Source organism: Suricata suricatta, chromosome 12, assembly GCF_006229205.1.
Source record: "Suricata suricatta isolate VVHF042 chromosome 12, meerkat_22Aug2017_6uvM2_HiC, whole genome shotgun sequence".
Lineage (NCBI taxonomy): Eukaryota > Metazoa > Chordata > Mammalia > Carnivora > Herpestidae > Suricata > Suricata suricatta.
In genome coordinates this window covers 71576677-71592690 of record NC_043711.1, presented here as the reverse complement: position 1 = coordinate 71592690, position 16014 = coordinate 71576677, and the positions used below count along the sequence as shown (strand labels likewise).

The 16014-nt window shown below is 41.8% G+C and overlaps 2 long non-coding RNA genes across 2 annotated transcripts; one reads left to right on the top strand and one right to left on the bottom strand.

The window, feature by feature from the left end:
• Positions 1–1225: 1225 nt before the first annotated feature.
• On the bottom strand, positions 1226–5655 carry LOC115275410. The gene is made up of 2 exons (XR_003901555.1): positions 5527–5655; positions 1226–1520 (listed from the first exon to the last, which is right to left on the bottom strand). It is a non-coding gene; the product is annotated as an uncharacterized LOC115275410 (long non-coding RNA).
• Positions 5656–5839: 184 nt separating this feature from the next.
• On the top strand, positions 5840–10112 carry LOC115274884. Its single transcript, XR_003901299.1, has 3 exons — positions 5840–5984; positions 8785–8924; positions 9658–10112. It is a non-coding gene; the product is annotated as an uncharacterized LOC115274884 (long non-coding RNA).
• The last annotated feature ends 5902 nt before the right edge of the window (positions 10113–16014 follow it).

The following is a 16014-nucleotide window of genomic DNA, read 5'->3' as shown; positions in this document are numbered from 1 at the left end:
TATAATCCTACTAGACACTGCTAGCGTCTTGCCCATATCCTCTGAGCACTTACCTCTACTCACAAAAGACTGCAGTGAAGAACACTGCCTTGACACTTCTCTATAGAACACCAGAACTGCTGAAGTTTTAATGCTCTGTGAAGCAGTCCTTAACCAAGAATGGGTGGGGATTGGTGAATAGATGCCAGGTTTCTTTGGCCCCAGGCTGGAATAGCTCTGAGCTGTGTGCTCTATACTGTTGCCCAGAGTTCCTGCAGCAGAATCAATCTTTAATCTCTCACATGATACCTGGCCTGGTAATTATCACTGTCTTTATTGGCTGTCTTTTCTTTCTCTTTCCCACCTCACTATTTGTGTTTCCTGGAATATCTTCTCAAATAAACTGCTTCCTCGGAAACTCTTGTCTCAGGGTGCACTTCTGGGGAAATTCTACCTCAGACAATATGTTCTCATGAGATACATGCCAGCTTCTGAGCATCTCCCCCAAAACACTGCTGTAGAGAAATGTGCTCTAAATTTTTCCCCATGGAAAGGTGAAAGGTCAGTCTTTCTGACCTCTATCCAAAGGTCATAAAAGTCCAGAGCATTAATATTGCTTTTTGCTATTGTTCATGTCCAACACAGGAATTATTCCTTAGATGTTATGAGAAACAAATAAGTTGAGAGAGAGAGCACAAGTGGGGGAGGGACAGAGAGAGAGGGAGACACAGAATCCAAAGCAGGCTCCAGGCTGAGCTGTCAGCACAGAGCCCGACATAGGCTTTGAACTCACAGACTGTGAGATCATGACCTGAGCCAAAGCCAGATGCTCAACCGACTGAACCACCCCAGTGCCCAGTTTTATCCTAATATTACATGTTGTTATCATTGCTGCCAATACTTCTAATAATAATAAGGCAAACTAGAGGGGGACCTGTGTGGCTCAGTCGGTTGAGCATCTGACTCTTGATTTCTGCTCAGGTCATGATCCCATAGTCATGGGATCAAGTCCCACATCAGGCTTTGTGCTGAGAGTCGAGCCTATTTGGGTTTCTCTCTCTACCTCTCCCTTGCTTGCATGTGCTTTCCCTTGCTCTCTCTCTCTCTCTCTCTCTCTCAAATAAAATAATAATAATTCTAAAAAACAAATGAGGTAAACTAGGCAAAGGATCCAAAGAATATGGTAGAGGCTATGAACCTTCGATAAGTTTTCTACTGCTTTGTAACAAATTTCCCCAAAACATGGTGACTTAAAACAATAAATATTTATTTAGCTCACAGCTCTATAGTTTGGCATTGTGAGCTAGGTGTGGCTGGCAGTTCTTCTGGTCTTGGTTTGGTTTCTCACACGGTTCATAGCCAGCTGCAGGTCAGCTGGACTACTTAGCTTCTGGGGATTGGCCAGCTGTTGGTTGAGGCTCCGCACTTCTCTGTGTGGTCTCACATTCTCCAGCAGGTCAGCCAGGACTTTTCCTCATGGCAAAGTCAGAAAGAGTGGAAGCATGCAAAACCTCTTCTAGGCTCACTGCTTCTCCCTTATTCTATTGGCCAAAGCAAGTGACAGTTCAAATTCAAGACATAAGGAAATATACTCTACCACTTTACTGAGAAAACTTTCAAAGTCATATTGCAAGGAGAAGGGTGAATAATGCGGCTATCTTCACAATCAGTCTAACCTCAGATGGTCATGGTGGGGGGCACTTGTGGGGAGAAGCACTGGGTGTTATATGGAAACCAATTTGACAATAAACTATTAAAAAGAGAGAGAGAGAGACCTATGGAAACCTCCTCCTCTCTGTGTCTTTAGAATCTCATGCAAACAAAAGGTTAAGGTGAGCCCTCCGTGTGTCTTAGAATGGACTCATGCTAGTATTCTTCTCTTTTACTAATATTCAAAAGAAAAAGCATAGGGCTCAGCAGGCCAGCAGCCCTACAGAGGATTTGAGAACCATGAACAGAATGATCGTAGGACTGAGGATTGCTGACAGGATGTGGCAGCCTGTCGATAAGACTGACCTTAATCCTGAAATAGGGAAACTAATCCCTCCTATTCACAGAATAGGGTTTTCGCACCATCATTAACCCCTAAACAACAGAACTTACAAAAACAATTTTAAAATGTTCAAAATAGAACTGGATCCTCAACCAGCACTTGATAAATGTCCTTATTCTAGAAGCTTCTATGGTTTTTTTTCTTGCCATCTTTTATTTGTTGCTATTTTGTGGGAATTTACAGTGAAATGTTTTGGAGGGAGAGGGTTTTCTTTTATTTTCCTTCCCTCCCATTCTTTTCTGTACAAAAATATACTGTTCTCTTTGCTAAGAGTATAAAAAAGACTGATTACTCAGGGATGAAAAAGAAATTATGTGTGTCAGAGACAGCTTCAGTATACACAAGATATATCCTGGGTATCCGGGGGAGTGGGGGTGTGGGAGGTGACTGCTGTCTTCTGAGGCCCTGTCTTACTCCTTTAAAGGAACTGTGACAACCGCCAGTTTAGGAAAGATGAGGCAAGTGCTAATGGTGTGTGTTTTTAAACTTTCAGAGGCTGTGGAGATAGAAAGCCCTGGAGACCTAAACCCATATTCTCATCTGTTATTAAAGGCAAAACTCCAAACTAGGCCAAGTAGATTCTCTAAGGGATTAGAGCTTTTATACCTCTCCATTAAAAATCCACTTTGTTTTCCACACCTATCAATTTGACCATGACAATGGCCCATTTCAATTTCTGCCAGCTGAACATTCAGGTATACACCTGAAATGCACATGTCAGCTCCAAGAATAATGAGCAGTTAGTTCTTCAGTCAAGATATCCCTACCAACTGTCTCAACATAATTTCATTCAAAAGCAATAATTTCAAACCAAGAAGAATCACTGGAGTGCCTTGGAAGTACTTTTCCCACCCCCCAAGGGGTTGAGTTAGAGGGTGTTACTGACTGCTTCCTCAGAAAACAAAGCCTGAGACAGTGGCACAAGTCTAAATAATCTGGGGGTGTGATTCTGGGGGGCAGGAATGAGTGGTGGAAGAGTGAAATGCTCAAGAAAGGAGAACTAGTGCAAGAATGCAGGATAGAGTTGGCCATTGCTATGGGCACCTACCTGGGTGTTTAATTCCCATGAGGTAGCTGAGAAACCTTTCAAAGTGCACATCAGGACCATCTTCCTTGAGCAAGAAAGGAAGACTTACCCATCTGCTTTCCATCTCCCTTTGTTCAAGTGTCGTCACAAGACAGGACATTAATTCCCCTGTGCTTTAGGTTGTGCACGTGTATGTAAGGGGTTCTGTGCAAGGATGTCCTGCCTTAGAGGACCAAAAATGTTCTACAGCAGAAGGGAAAGGTGGGCCTGAGGTAGATAGACACTGTCAGTTCATACTTATACAAGCTGGTTGAAGTCTGCATGAAATTGGTTGTCAATGCTGTGGCTGGCATAAGAGACAGGGACAAGAAAATCTGAAGGTGTATTTAAGAAGCATCTAACATGAACTGCACACAGTTATGTAGCTTACATGTTGCTCAACCATAGGGGGCATCATTCACATCATAACAACAACTCCACATTTCCATATATATATGGTCAACTGAAATGTTGTTTGAAAGAGCTTCCACTGATAAAAAAGAAAACATAGAAACAAAAGAAAACAAAAAATAAAACCTTTAAACGCCACTGTTCCAGAATAACTTGGAGGACAAATTTAAAAAGGCAAATTATAGAAGAACTGGCAAAAATAAAGTTCTAAATATTGGTGTTGGAGCACAGGTTTCAGATGATACCAGAAAGGAATGAGGAAGACTTGTTGTTGTTGTTGTTCTTGTTCTTGTTGTTGTCTTTTTGAATCCTGAAGACCCAGAGGCAAAGGATAGGGGCATTCAGCATAAAGAAGAAGAAAAGAAAAAGGGATACCAAAGAAGATAAAACTGAACAATGCTGGCAAAGGAAAACCAGAAGAAAATGAAGGCAGGAGTGACATAACTAGTTAAAAAGGAACAAGAAAGAAATATAAAAAGGAACTTTCAGATAAAAATAGTGACAGGAAGATTGGAGGACACAGGGCCAGCTAGGGACTTAGTTCCCTGTTGCCACTTCCAGGCTATTTCTCTTTCAGTTTCTTGAAATATCCCCACCCGTGTTCCTTGGTCCCCCCTTTATTCTCATGGTCATTGTCAAGGTGAACTTGATTACAAGTTTCTACAGCTTGAAGCTGTATCTCATTTAAGCCATTCTCATCTTCAGCCTCAACGTATTCAATATGTCTCCAAACTCATCCTCTGAATAAAATATTTCACACCTCTCTTCTCTAGTGTTCTTACATCTCTGCCTATGCCCTTCAGGCTTCTGGTTTCTGATTCAAAGTCATCTATCAATAGTCCAGGTTCCAATGTCAGCAAAATTTTCAGTGCATAACGCCTTCCACTCACATATCAGCATCTTCAAGTTTTTGCCCTTCAGCCTGGACTACAAACCCCAAACTCTGGATCAATGTAGTCCTCTGCCTGATTCCTCCTGTGCCTGGGGTTCTCGGAAACACAGGTGAAAATCATGCAGTGACCTGAACGGAGGCCAATGAAAACATATGGTCTTACTGGAACTCTCAGGCCCAGGACGTGGCACTGTAAATCGGCCCTCCCACTTGGGAAAACCATTTGGTAATATCTATGCAAGCTAAATGTATACATACACTACGATTTTGCAATTCTGTTCCTAAGTATCACCTTTCTGTTCACCAAAAGACACATCCTTAATAGGATGTTCAGAGCAGAAATATTCATTACTGCCTCAAACTGGAATTTACCTATACGACCATTAACAATAGAATAGGAAAATCTATTATGGTTGTTTACACATGTAGTACTTAAAGCAACAAAAATGAGCAAAGTACAAGGACCTGCTGAAGCAACATGCAGAAACCTTACTAATTCAGTGTGGAATAAAAGAAGCCTAATAAAAGAATATATTGTTTGATTCTGTGTATATAAGATTCAAGAACAGCATAACTTAATCCATAGGGTTTGAAGTTAGGATAGTGGTTACCCTTGGGTTTAGTGAGTCAACCAGAACACAAGGGAAGTTTCTGGAGTATTGGCAATGTCCTATTTCTTGACATGGGGGCTGATTACACAGATTTGTTCAGTCTGCAAAAATTCACTGAACTATATAATGATATGTGTGCACTTCAGGGGATATATGTTATACTGCAACAAGTTTTTGAAATGGAGTGTCTGGGTGGCTCAGTTGATTGAACACCTGACTTATGATTCCAGCTTAGGTCATGATTCCAGGGTGATGGAATCAAGCCCCATGTCAAGACCCAAACTGAGTGTAGAACCTGCTTGGAATTCTCTCTCTCTCTCCCCCTACCCCTCATCCCACTCACTCTCTTGCTCTCTAAAATAAAACAAATCTTTTTTTTTTAAAAGGAGTTTTTGAAACAGTTGTAAAAGCAACAAAATACAGTCCTCAACTTCATCTGGCTCTCCTTTCCACAAGGGGTCTTTCAAATATAAAGGAACCCCTCCTGCCTCACCCTTTTACCTCTCTCTCTTACCATGACTTTATCTTATATTTTAAGGGAAAACTAAGTTGTCAGCAGGAGCATAGTTCACACAATCCCATCCCAATGTGAAGAATGCTTCCTGGAGAAGAGCAACTTGGCAGTCTGCAATTATCAGGCATTTCCTGTCCCTTCAGTTTCAAAATTGTCCCTTACTTTTTTTGTTGTGCTGTCTTCCCATATCAGTCAGGCTCCTAGAGTGACTGAATAATGCAAAGAGAATGTCATAATAGGGACTATTTATGAAGGTGTGGGCAGATGTAGGGAAACCAGGAGGGAGAGTACAGTCCCCTGGGACTAGCAACAGTAAGGGACATTTCCCTTCCTTATTTCCAAAGTCATCAGGGAAGGAACCAGTTCCCTGAACTTGGGCTGGGGGCAGGGGGGGGGGCTGTATAACATGGAGAGGACTGAAGCTGTGGCCTGACCTGGAGAGATGGAGCTGACTTATGGTAACGTGATAGAATGAAACTGAGGATAAAAACCATAGTTTTATTCCCTTCCCACCTTCTGATCTCTGGCCTTTCTGATGCTTTCCAAGTGCTAAGCCCATCAGGGGCCAGGGGAAGGGAGGAGGTGATAAAGTGCATATAAGTTGGCCTGCCAGATCCAGACAGGGTGGAGAAGGGAAGGTTGTTGGTTTAGAGAAGTTAATAATGGCATTAGCACACTTTCTCTCCACAGATCACTCTGACTATGGGGGCTAATGTGGGTACAGGAAAGTCTTACTAAAGGTACTACAGACCATGGACACCTGGGTGGCTCAGTCAGTTAAGCATCTGAGCCTTGATCTCAGCTCAGATCTTGATTCAGGGTTGTGAGTTCAAGCCCCACATTGGGCTCTGCTGGACATGAAGCCTACTTAAAAATAATAATAATAAAGGTACTGTAGACAAAAGGAGGGGGAAAGGTTCTCACAGTGAAGGGTTACATGACTGAAATTAAAAAGTCAAGGAGAATACAGGACTCCTCTGAGCCCCATGGAAACTCGGCTCTGGCTCTTTATATTCTTTAGTTAGCTCCCTGCTTTTGTTCTCATGATGTTGCTGCCATGTTTTCTCTACTCCTATCCACATCTCAATCTTTCAGCTTTTGCTCTAATTGCTTATTTCTTTATTCTTTAGATATTTTTTAGTCAAATTACCAAAAAAGGGAAACCACTAGCTCCTCCCCTGTGTTCAAAAAACAGGCAAAACCATACGTTGCTGACCAGAGTATGTTTGGATTGGTTGAGCTCAGTCAGGTGCTCTCCCTTGGTCCAATTAGCTATTGTTAGAGACTAAAGTCGTGTGACATGAAATATGGCTGCCTAAGCAGCAGAAGATTTAAGGAGAGGGAGTGGAGTGTGTGAGTACCTATTGATATCTATGTATTTATCTTAAATCTTGAGTGTAAAAGATTTCCTTTTTTTAATTTTTTTAATATAACACAATTTATTTTTTTAACATATGCAATTATTTTCCATCATTTACAATATAGTAGTTACAATGACACTCTAAACAGAAAAGCAAAGTAAAAAATCAAAACCCCAACTTCTATTTCATGTAATTAGACTTATACAGAAATTAGAAGGTTAAGTAACAACTAGTTAATCACCTAATTTCACAGCTATCTGAAGTGGCAATTGTTATATAGCAGCTTATCTATGATACATTCAAGATAAATGATACAATTTATTACTTGCCCATAACCTAAAGCCTGCTTACTACCTTTCCTTAAATTCCACCTCTATACTACAATATATTTGAGGTCCATGCAAAAAAGTAGCTACCTTTTATATAGGAAATGGATGATTAAGTCTTTGGTGTTGTAAAAAAAAGATTTCCTTTTTTTTTTTCCATAATATTTTATTGTCAAATTGTTTTCCATACAACACCCAGTGCTCTTCCCCTCAAGTGCCCTCCACCATCACCACCACCTGTCTTCCCCCCTCCCCCCAAGATTTCCTTTTTAATTTAGAGTCTTCCCAAACACAGCCTGAGATATAGACTTGGTTTCAAGTAGTTTATCTGGGAAGTCATTCCAGGGAGCTGGAGTAAAGGATCTGGTGAGAAAGAAAGGCTCTTATAAGCGTGTGTTGTCAATATCATCACTCTAGGTAATGGGGTTTAAATTCCATGTGACCGCGGAGAAGTTTGCAGAATCTTTCTCAGAATTTGTCCACTCTAAAGATGAGAGGCAGGCATTTTTTTCTCCCTGCTTTATTGAGATATAATTAACATATAACATTATGTTAGTTTAAAGTGTTCCTACATGTTTATATTGCAAAATGATTACCACAGTATAGTTAGTTAACACATCTTCCCCTCATATAATTACAATCTGTGTGTGTGTGTGGTAATGTTACCAGACAGAGAACCGTTCCAAACTCAGATTCAACTGCTTAAAAATCCACACTTGAGAGACTACTGAGGGTGGGAAAGCAAAGTTTCCTTTATTCAGGAAAGCCACCACCTGGGGAAGATGCCTAGCATTTTGAAGGGGGAGGCACAGGAAAAGGGAGGGGACTATGTGTGGGAGAAACAGGTGCCCAGGTGGTTAGTCATATGTTGATTAGACCCTGAACAGACCTAGCAGCTGTTTTTGAATGTGGTCAGGTATTATCTTCTGGGAGAGTTTGGTCCTTTACTCCTCAAGGCCAGCCTCAAGGAAAGAAGGTTAGTTCTGCTACAGATCAAGGGACTTAGGTCTTAAGGACTTGATGCAAGAAGTGTGAAACTTAAAGAAACATAACCCTTAAGATTCATTGAAGTGCTGTTACAGTGAGAACATGTAAGATTTACTCCTTTAGCAATTTACAAGTGTAAGATACAGAATTTGTAAACAATAGTCACCATGCTGGATATTAGATCCCCAGAACTTACTCATTTTAATAGCTGAAAATCTGTACTCTTTGACCAACATCTCCCCAATTCCCACACTGCCTAGCAACCATCATTACCATGAGTTTGATTTTTTGAAGATTCCACATATAAATGAGAGCATACAGTATTTGTCTTCCTCTGATTTATTTCATTTAACATAATGCTTTTAAGCTCCATGCATGTTGTCCCAAATGGCAGAAGTTTCTTTTTTTTTTTTTACAGATGAATAATATTTTGTTGTGTATATATACCATGCTTTCTTTATCCATTCACATGTCAGTAGACATTTAGGTTATTTCTATATCTTGGCTACTATGAATAATGCAAGACAAGCATTTGTTAACTAGCTTGCATCCCCATGGGTGGTTGATTATTGTTTCTCCCACAGAGGCATCAACTCCCCCATATCTCTGAGCTTGCATGTACTGGGCAAAGCAAGCTCTCACTAGTGCTCAAGACACTGGAAAAGCCCTGGGCAGAAAGGAAAATTCAAAGTACAGACCAGAGGCAAGAAGCTGTCTGCTTGAAGTGAGTCACAGCCTACACAGGACTGTCTCCCTATCTGTGGCTGAAGTTAGAGCTGCAGCCAAAAGACCACGGATGGTTCTTCTACCAAGCAGTAGTTAATCTCCATAGTTGTCTCCATTTCCTTGTCTACTCTTTGCAGTACATCTCTCATCCCCTTTGACCTTTGATTCAAGTCGCCATGAAACTCACCATAGTTTCTGGGCACACAACAAACAAGCAAACCACTTTTCAATTCTCTACGCTCCCATCTCCCTGCTAATCTCCAACTTCAAAACCCTCTCTTTGTTTTATGTGCAACCACTGTCCTCCATGTCTTCTCTTTCTCTCTGGCTTCTCCTTCTTAGTCTCCTCTGGTTTCTCTTCCTCTCCCCACCATTTAGGGGTCAGTGTTTCCCTAAGGTACAAAATTTGGGTTGCTTCTCATCTCCATAAACCTATAACAGCCTCAGCCACTGCCTCCAAGTGGATGATTTCCAAAGTACATGCCTGCTGCAGCCTCCTCTTCTGAGGCCCCAGACTGCTTTTCTGCCTGCCTACTAAACACCTCCTTTCAGCTCACCCACAGGCACTTCAAACTCATTGTGACCCACATTGAAACACTTACCACCGCCTCCTTCCAAACTCTTCTGCTTCAGAACTGAAGCCAAGTTGCACCCCCTCATTATATTGGCTGCCAAGCCTTGTCTGAACCACCTCCTAATATTTCCCTTCTTTGTCCTCTTCTTTCCCACAGCCATATCTGTAGGACCTCAGATTCAAGACTAGCCACTCGAATTCCTGCCTGGGTCCACACCACTCCCAGAGTGGGCTTAAGAAACCACCAGTCTGATTACGTTATGCCTCTTTAATCCTATAGTGGTTGCCTTTAAGATAAAGAGCAAACTCTTTAGCAGGACATATCAAGTGATTCATGATCCAGGGGCCACCAGCAGTTAGGACCCATCCATTCCAACTGCACAGTTACCTGAAAAGAATGTGGTTCCCCACCCAGCCTCAGTCTTCCAACCCACTCTGGCAAACACCAGCTCATCCTTAGGACTTCATTCAGGCATCGCCTGAAGTCCTCTGGTTTCCCTGATCACCCTGAGGTGGACTTAGGCCCTCCCGTCTCACTCTTGTCAGAGCTTCCTAGTCAGTCTTCAATTACGATATATATCAAAGCACATTGCAAAATTTGCCTTTTAGTTTGTCTTTTTCACTACACTGTAAACGTGTATCAGTTACTATTGCTGTATAACAATCATGCAAGCCCAGAGGCATACAACAATAAGTATTAGTCTCACATTTCTGCAGAATTCAACCTATCTGAGCTGGGTGGTTCTCCTAGTGTCTACTGGGCTCACTCATCTATGGTCAGATGGGGTTCTGTCTGGGCTGGGTTGGGCTAGGACAGTTTATCTAGGGTAGCTCTCTTCCATCTATCTCTCATCCTTGAAAGCAGAGATTTTGTCTAATTTATCATTGAACCTGGTGTTAAATTGTTGAATCAAAGAGACAATGAGGTAGCTAGTTAATATTGTACATATTAGATAGAAAGTACGGAAACAAAACCACTGGAATCCTCTACACTTCCCAAATCGTCCTGCCTACCTAAGACAGCACAGTAACCTCTCACCTCTCCTCATAAGTATTATTTTTTTACTATGATTACTATTATTTGTCACTATTCTAATGATTATAATATAAGACTTCTATGTTTCTTGCAACCTCCTAGCAAAATATTAAAAAACCAAGTGATATTTTATCGACAGGGTAAAAATGATGTGCTGCATTCTCTGGAGCTATTTGAAGGAAAGGCACTCTACTCTGGTGGTTTAAAATATATCTGCAGATTCTTTGACACTTCCTCAAACAGGTGCAGCTGAATTCTCTTCCCCTTAAGTGTGGGCATAGTGACCTACTTCTAAGGAATAGAATAGTGTGTAACTTCTGAGACTAGGTAATCGAAGGCCTTGTGGCTTCTTCCTTTCTTTCTCTTGGACAACTTGTTCCAGGAGAAGCCAGCCACCATGTCATAAAGGCACTCAAGCAACCCTGTAGAGAGACCTATGTGACAAGGAACTGAGGCCTCCAGCCAACTGGCATATGAATAAGTTTTCTTGGAAGCAGATACTCCAGGCCCTTCTGAAGATTGTAGTGGCCTCCACCAACATTGGACTGCAACTTTATGAGAGACCCTGAGCTAGAATATGCTGTTGCTTTAACCTAAGCCTCAGAAACTATGTGAGTTAACAAATGCTTGTTGTTTTAAGCCTCCAAGTTTTGGGATAGGCCATTATGCAGCAATAAATAATTCAGCCACGTTGTGAGTAAATTATTAAAACCCCTCTCAGAGCCCAGGTTTCATATTTACAACATTACAGTGGCTTCCAAACAGCTTATAAAGGGGAGAAAATACAACTATACTCCCACCTTGGAGGCTCCCTACCTAATGTTTAAAAAAAAAAAAAAGACAAAATAATTATCTACCTTCCTTGGAGGCTAAAAAGAAAACTGTCAGGTTTTAGAAGAGACTGTCAAATCTGACGATAAACGTCGTCCAGGAAGTCTGTGTCGGAAAGCACATTCACAAAGGAAGAATTGAAAAGACTCTAACGTCATCCCCTTGACTGAAGCCCATTTCCTAAATTTCAAATTCCATTTAGCCGCCACTTTCTCAGAGCAACTAGATCACCAGCACACTAACATGACCACCATGTTGTTGAACTTGTCACTTGCCTTACGCCCCTCAGCTTGGCCCTGAGAAATTAAATACTGCAGGCCAATCCCCATACTGGCCCTGAAGGTGATAATGAGGGAAATCATGCAACTCCTCAAAATAATGACAAAAGGGAGCAGTGTTTGAGGTTGTGCGTCACGGCTGATTGGGAGTCCAGAGAAGGAGAGCAGAGAGAGGAGACGAACATAAGGAGACCTGAGCAAAAAATAAACATGGACACTGTAGACACGAAGCCAAAGGGAACACCCAGGCCCAAGGCCTCAGAAAGCTTCAGAGCAGTCTGGGCTGGAAGGCGGGACTGGCAGGTTTAGGCAGCATGGAGAAGCCTCTACAGGGCATCTCAGCCAAGGGAACTACCACCGCCTATGTCCAGTGAGTTTGGACCAGTGACGTGAGGCTCACAAGTGCCTGAATCTCCCAGTTCAGCTGCTGAATAGCAGCATCTACTTCCTCCTCATGTCAAGAAGCAAATACCAGAAAGCCACTTTGCACTCAGCACTGTGCCAGGACCAGGGAATACAGACATAGAGAAGACCCTAAGGATTTAGAATTTCACAGGGAGATTGACCTGGGAAGGTCATATAAAAGAACAGAGCAAAAGCAATGAGAGAAGTTTGTTCAAGGAACTCTGGGAGAGAGAGGAGGGATGCCTACTCAGACCAGAGCCTGGAGGTTGCGGGATGAAAGATGTAGGAAGCTGCCAAGAGAGGTGACATGGAGCTGCAGAAACAGGCCTCACTGTGATGAAGTATGTGTGTGGGAGAGAGGAGGGCGCCCAGGTAACTCCAGAAACAGGTGATGTCCACAAACTGCTCCTAGTTTTCTAGGGCGGCTACAACAAATTACCACAACTGGGTGGCTTTACATAACAGTGTTTTGTTCTCTCACTGTTCTGGAGTCCGGACATCTGAAATCAAGATGCTGACAGAGTCATTGTCCCTATGGAGGCTAGAGTAGAGAATCTGTTCTTTTCCGGCTGCCAGCGTGCTTTGGTGAGCCCACATCACTCCAATCTCTGTCTCTGTCTTCTCCTCTGTCAAGTTTTCCTCTGCCTCAAAGACACTTGTGATTGCCTTTAAGGCCCATTGAGGTAGTCTAGGGGAATCTCTGCCTCTCAAGATTCCTAATAATTATGTCTACAAAGACCCTTTTTCCATATAAAGTAAGATTAATTGTTTCCAGAGATTAGGACCTAATATCTTTGGGATCACACTACTCAGTGTAATACAACAACATAAGACCTGGGTATGCAAAGATCCTGGTGAGCAAATATTTCAGCATTTGTTGGACTTAACAAGGAGTGTGAGATGAGGTAGGCCATTACATTATATAGCGAGTGAATTACACATGTGCAGCCTGGAGAGAACTCCCTTGAGTTCTCTGTGCAGCCACACGGGAAGATTTCAGGATCAAATGACATCCCTATGGGCTTTGAGATGGGGAAATTCAGCCCCTGACCTTGTAAATGCCTAGTGCATATATAAGCAATATATGCTTGCTAAATAAAATTTTAAAAAATGAACTTTTTACAAAGACCGTAGGAATTGGGGTGGAAATGGGGGAAAGGCAGGAGTTCAGGGAACTGTAATAGAGCTCTGCTGAAAGTACCAGTGCTGATGGGAGGCACCTCACCTGGGAGAAGATGTCACAGCACCCAGGGCAACCCACTGTAGATGACTGACTGACATTGGGTTCCTAAAGGGCGGCCCCCTGTGGTGAGACAGTTCTTAGTGTCCTGGAGTCAGGTGCCCTGTGGAGTTAGGCGAGGCCACAGATGAGACCCCTGCACTGCTTCACCCAGTCACAGGTTCCTCCCCAAAGCTCCTGAATAAATCACTTGCACATGAACCCTCATCTCAAACTCTGCTCTAAGAAACCCGACCTTACACAACCTCCCTTCCCTATTATGTGGCTCTTAGGAGTGTCTGAACTAAGAAATGGGTTAGCAAGCAGAGCTTCAAACCAGTCATTAATGAGTTCTGGGAGGATGCTAATTCGACACACACTAAAATGTGGAACAAGGTTTACAAAAAAAATCAGTATCAAGTAAATATATTCCAAAAATCCAATGGTCTGCACCAAGTGGTTTTTTTTTTTCCACCCAGAACTGGTTATTTTTTTAGTATGTATGTATGTATTTATTTATAATCTCTACACCAAACATGGGGCTGGAACTCATGACCCTGAAATTGAGTTACATGTTCCCCTGCTTGAGCCAGCCAGGTGCCCCCAGAACTGGTTTCTAATTAACACCTAGGCCTCTGTTGCTTCTCTCACTCTTCACTGCGCTAAAAATTTCTGGTTTTATGGCACATATTTTGTTTTCACCAACTAAATTCTTAAATCTTCATGGATAAGGCCCTGCATGATGGGTTCTTTTTGCTCTAGTGCCTGTCACCATAGCCAACATTCAGTTGGGGCTTAATGAAAACTTAAAAGTTCACATTCTCCTATATTTGATTGAGTTTTAATGCTTATGAAGCACTTTGCGTACCCAAAGTGTGCTCCAGGGACTAGAAGCATCAGCATTGTCTAAGTATTTGCTAGAAAAGCAGAATTTCATCCCCCAGCCCAGATTTCTAGGGTAGGGCCTAGAAATCTGTGTTTTAACAAGACCTCTGGGTGATTTTATGGGCACTAACATTTGAAAACCACTAACATATGTCAGCTCATTCAACTTGTTGGAAGTTGGATCCACTCAGAGGAAGATGGTTGTCAGAAAGCCACAGACAAAGAAGTACAACATCAACAGGAACTAAGCCCCCAACAAATTTGCCTCCATCCATGCATGTACCATGTGAGTGCTAGGTCAGGCCTATCCTGCCCCATCCCACCACCAGATTCAGGCACCAGGTCCAATACTGGATGTCTTGGGCAAATGATTTACCTCCCTCAGCCTTGGCGTCCTCATCATTAGAATGGGAACAATCCTAGCACTAGCTCATATTGACTAAGTACATTATGGTACATTCATACAAAGGAGTACTCTGTAGGCTTAACAAGGTAGGCTTATATCTGCTGTTACAAAAAGATGTTCCAGTTATGTTTTTATATAATACAGGATCTAAAGAGTAAGTTGTATATATGTAGGTGTCAGATTAAAAATAACTCATTACATATATGTGTACATTATACATATACAATAGATTGCACACATGTGTATTCCACATATACATTAGTATATATGTTAACTTAAAGAAGACTCAGTAACATATATACACAAATACTCATTACATACATATATTGATAATGTATGAGTTTCCCATAGGAAACTAATATATGTATATATATTCATGTATATATGCATTTATATATAATATGTGTGTGTATGTGTGTGTGTGTAGGAGTCCTTCAGTTTTAATCTCTCATACACACACACAAAGCACTGACTATAAGTGAGGTGCTGAAAATACCAGGGAAAATAAGAAAATCAAGATCTTGTCTATGGGAAACTTACATTCTAACTAGGAAGGCAGCCAACAAAAAGCAAATAAATAAATAAATAGGATAATTACAATTATAATGAATGTCATGAAAGAAACTATCTAGATGCTCTAATTGCAATTTGGGAGAAGTCTACTAGATACAGGAAGAGAGGATCTCAGGAAGAGGTGATAATGAAGTAGAAACGGACGGAGGATATAGAGATGATGGTTAGCATTGCTGGGGAAAGGACATTCCAGGCAAAGGGAGCAATGAGGACAAAAGCTCTAGGATAGGAATGGGCCTGGCTTATTTGAGGACACACAAGAGTAAACCAGTAGACTAGGAGACTAGTAAGAGTTTTAGAAGTTCCAGTGAGGAAGCACAGTATGCAAACCTTGAGAATTGTGTTAACATATTTGATTTTATTCTAAGAACAAGGAGAACCCATCAAAAGATTTATCCAGGAGACTAACACCATCTCATTTATGTTTTTAAAAGGTTCTTTGGCTGCTGAGTAGGCTTCCAGGGGAAGTGTGAGGGAAAGCAGGGGACCCATCTAAGAGGACATTACAAAATCCAGGTGAAATATGGTGCAGGTCTACACTGACTAGGGCAGTGATAGTGGAGAGAGATGAGCAAACTTGAAGATTGCATTGGAGATAAAACCAGAACTGAACAATGAATTGAAAGGTACAGGACTGGAACAGGAGTCAGTTGGCTGTTGGTTGATCCAGACTGTCTTTACCTAGGACAACTCAAATGGAACCACTCAACTTTGCTCCATGTCTTTCATTCTCCAATAGAGTGGCCTGGGCTTCCACTCATGGAGACAGCAGAAACAACCACAATGGAAATGAATAAGCATTTTTTTTCAAGCCTCTTCTGAGTCATATCTGTTAATATTCCATTGGCTAAAACAAGTCACATGGATGAAATCAGAATCAA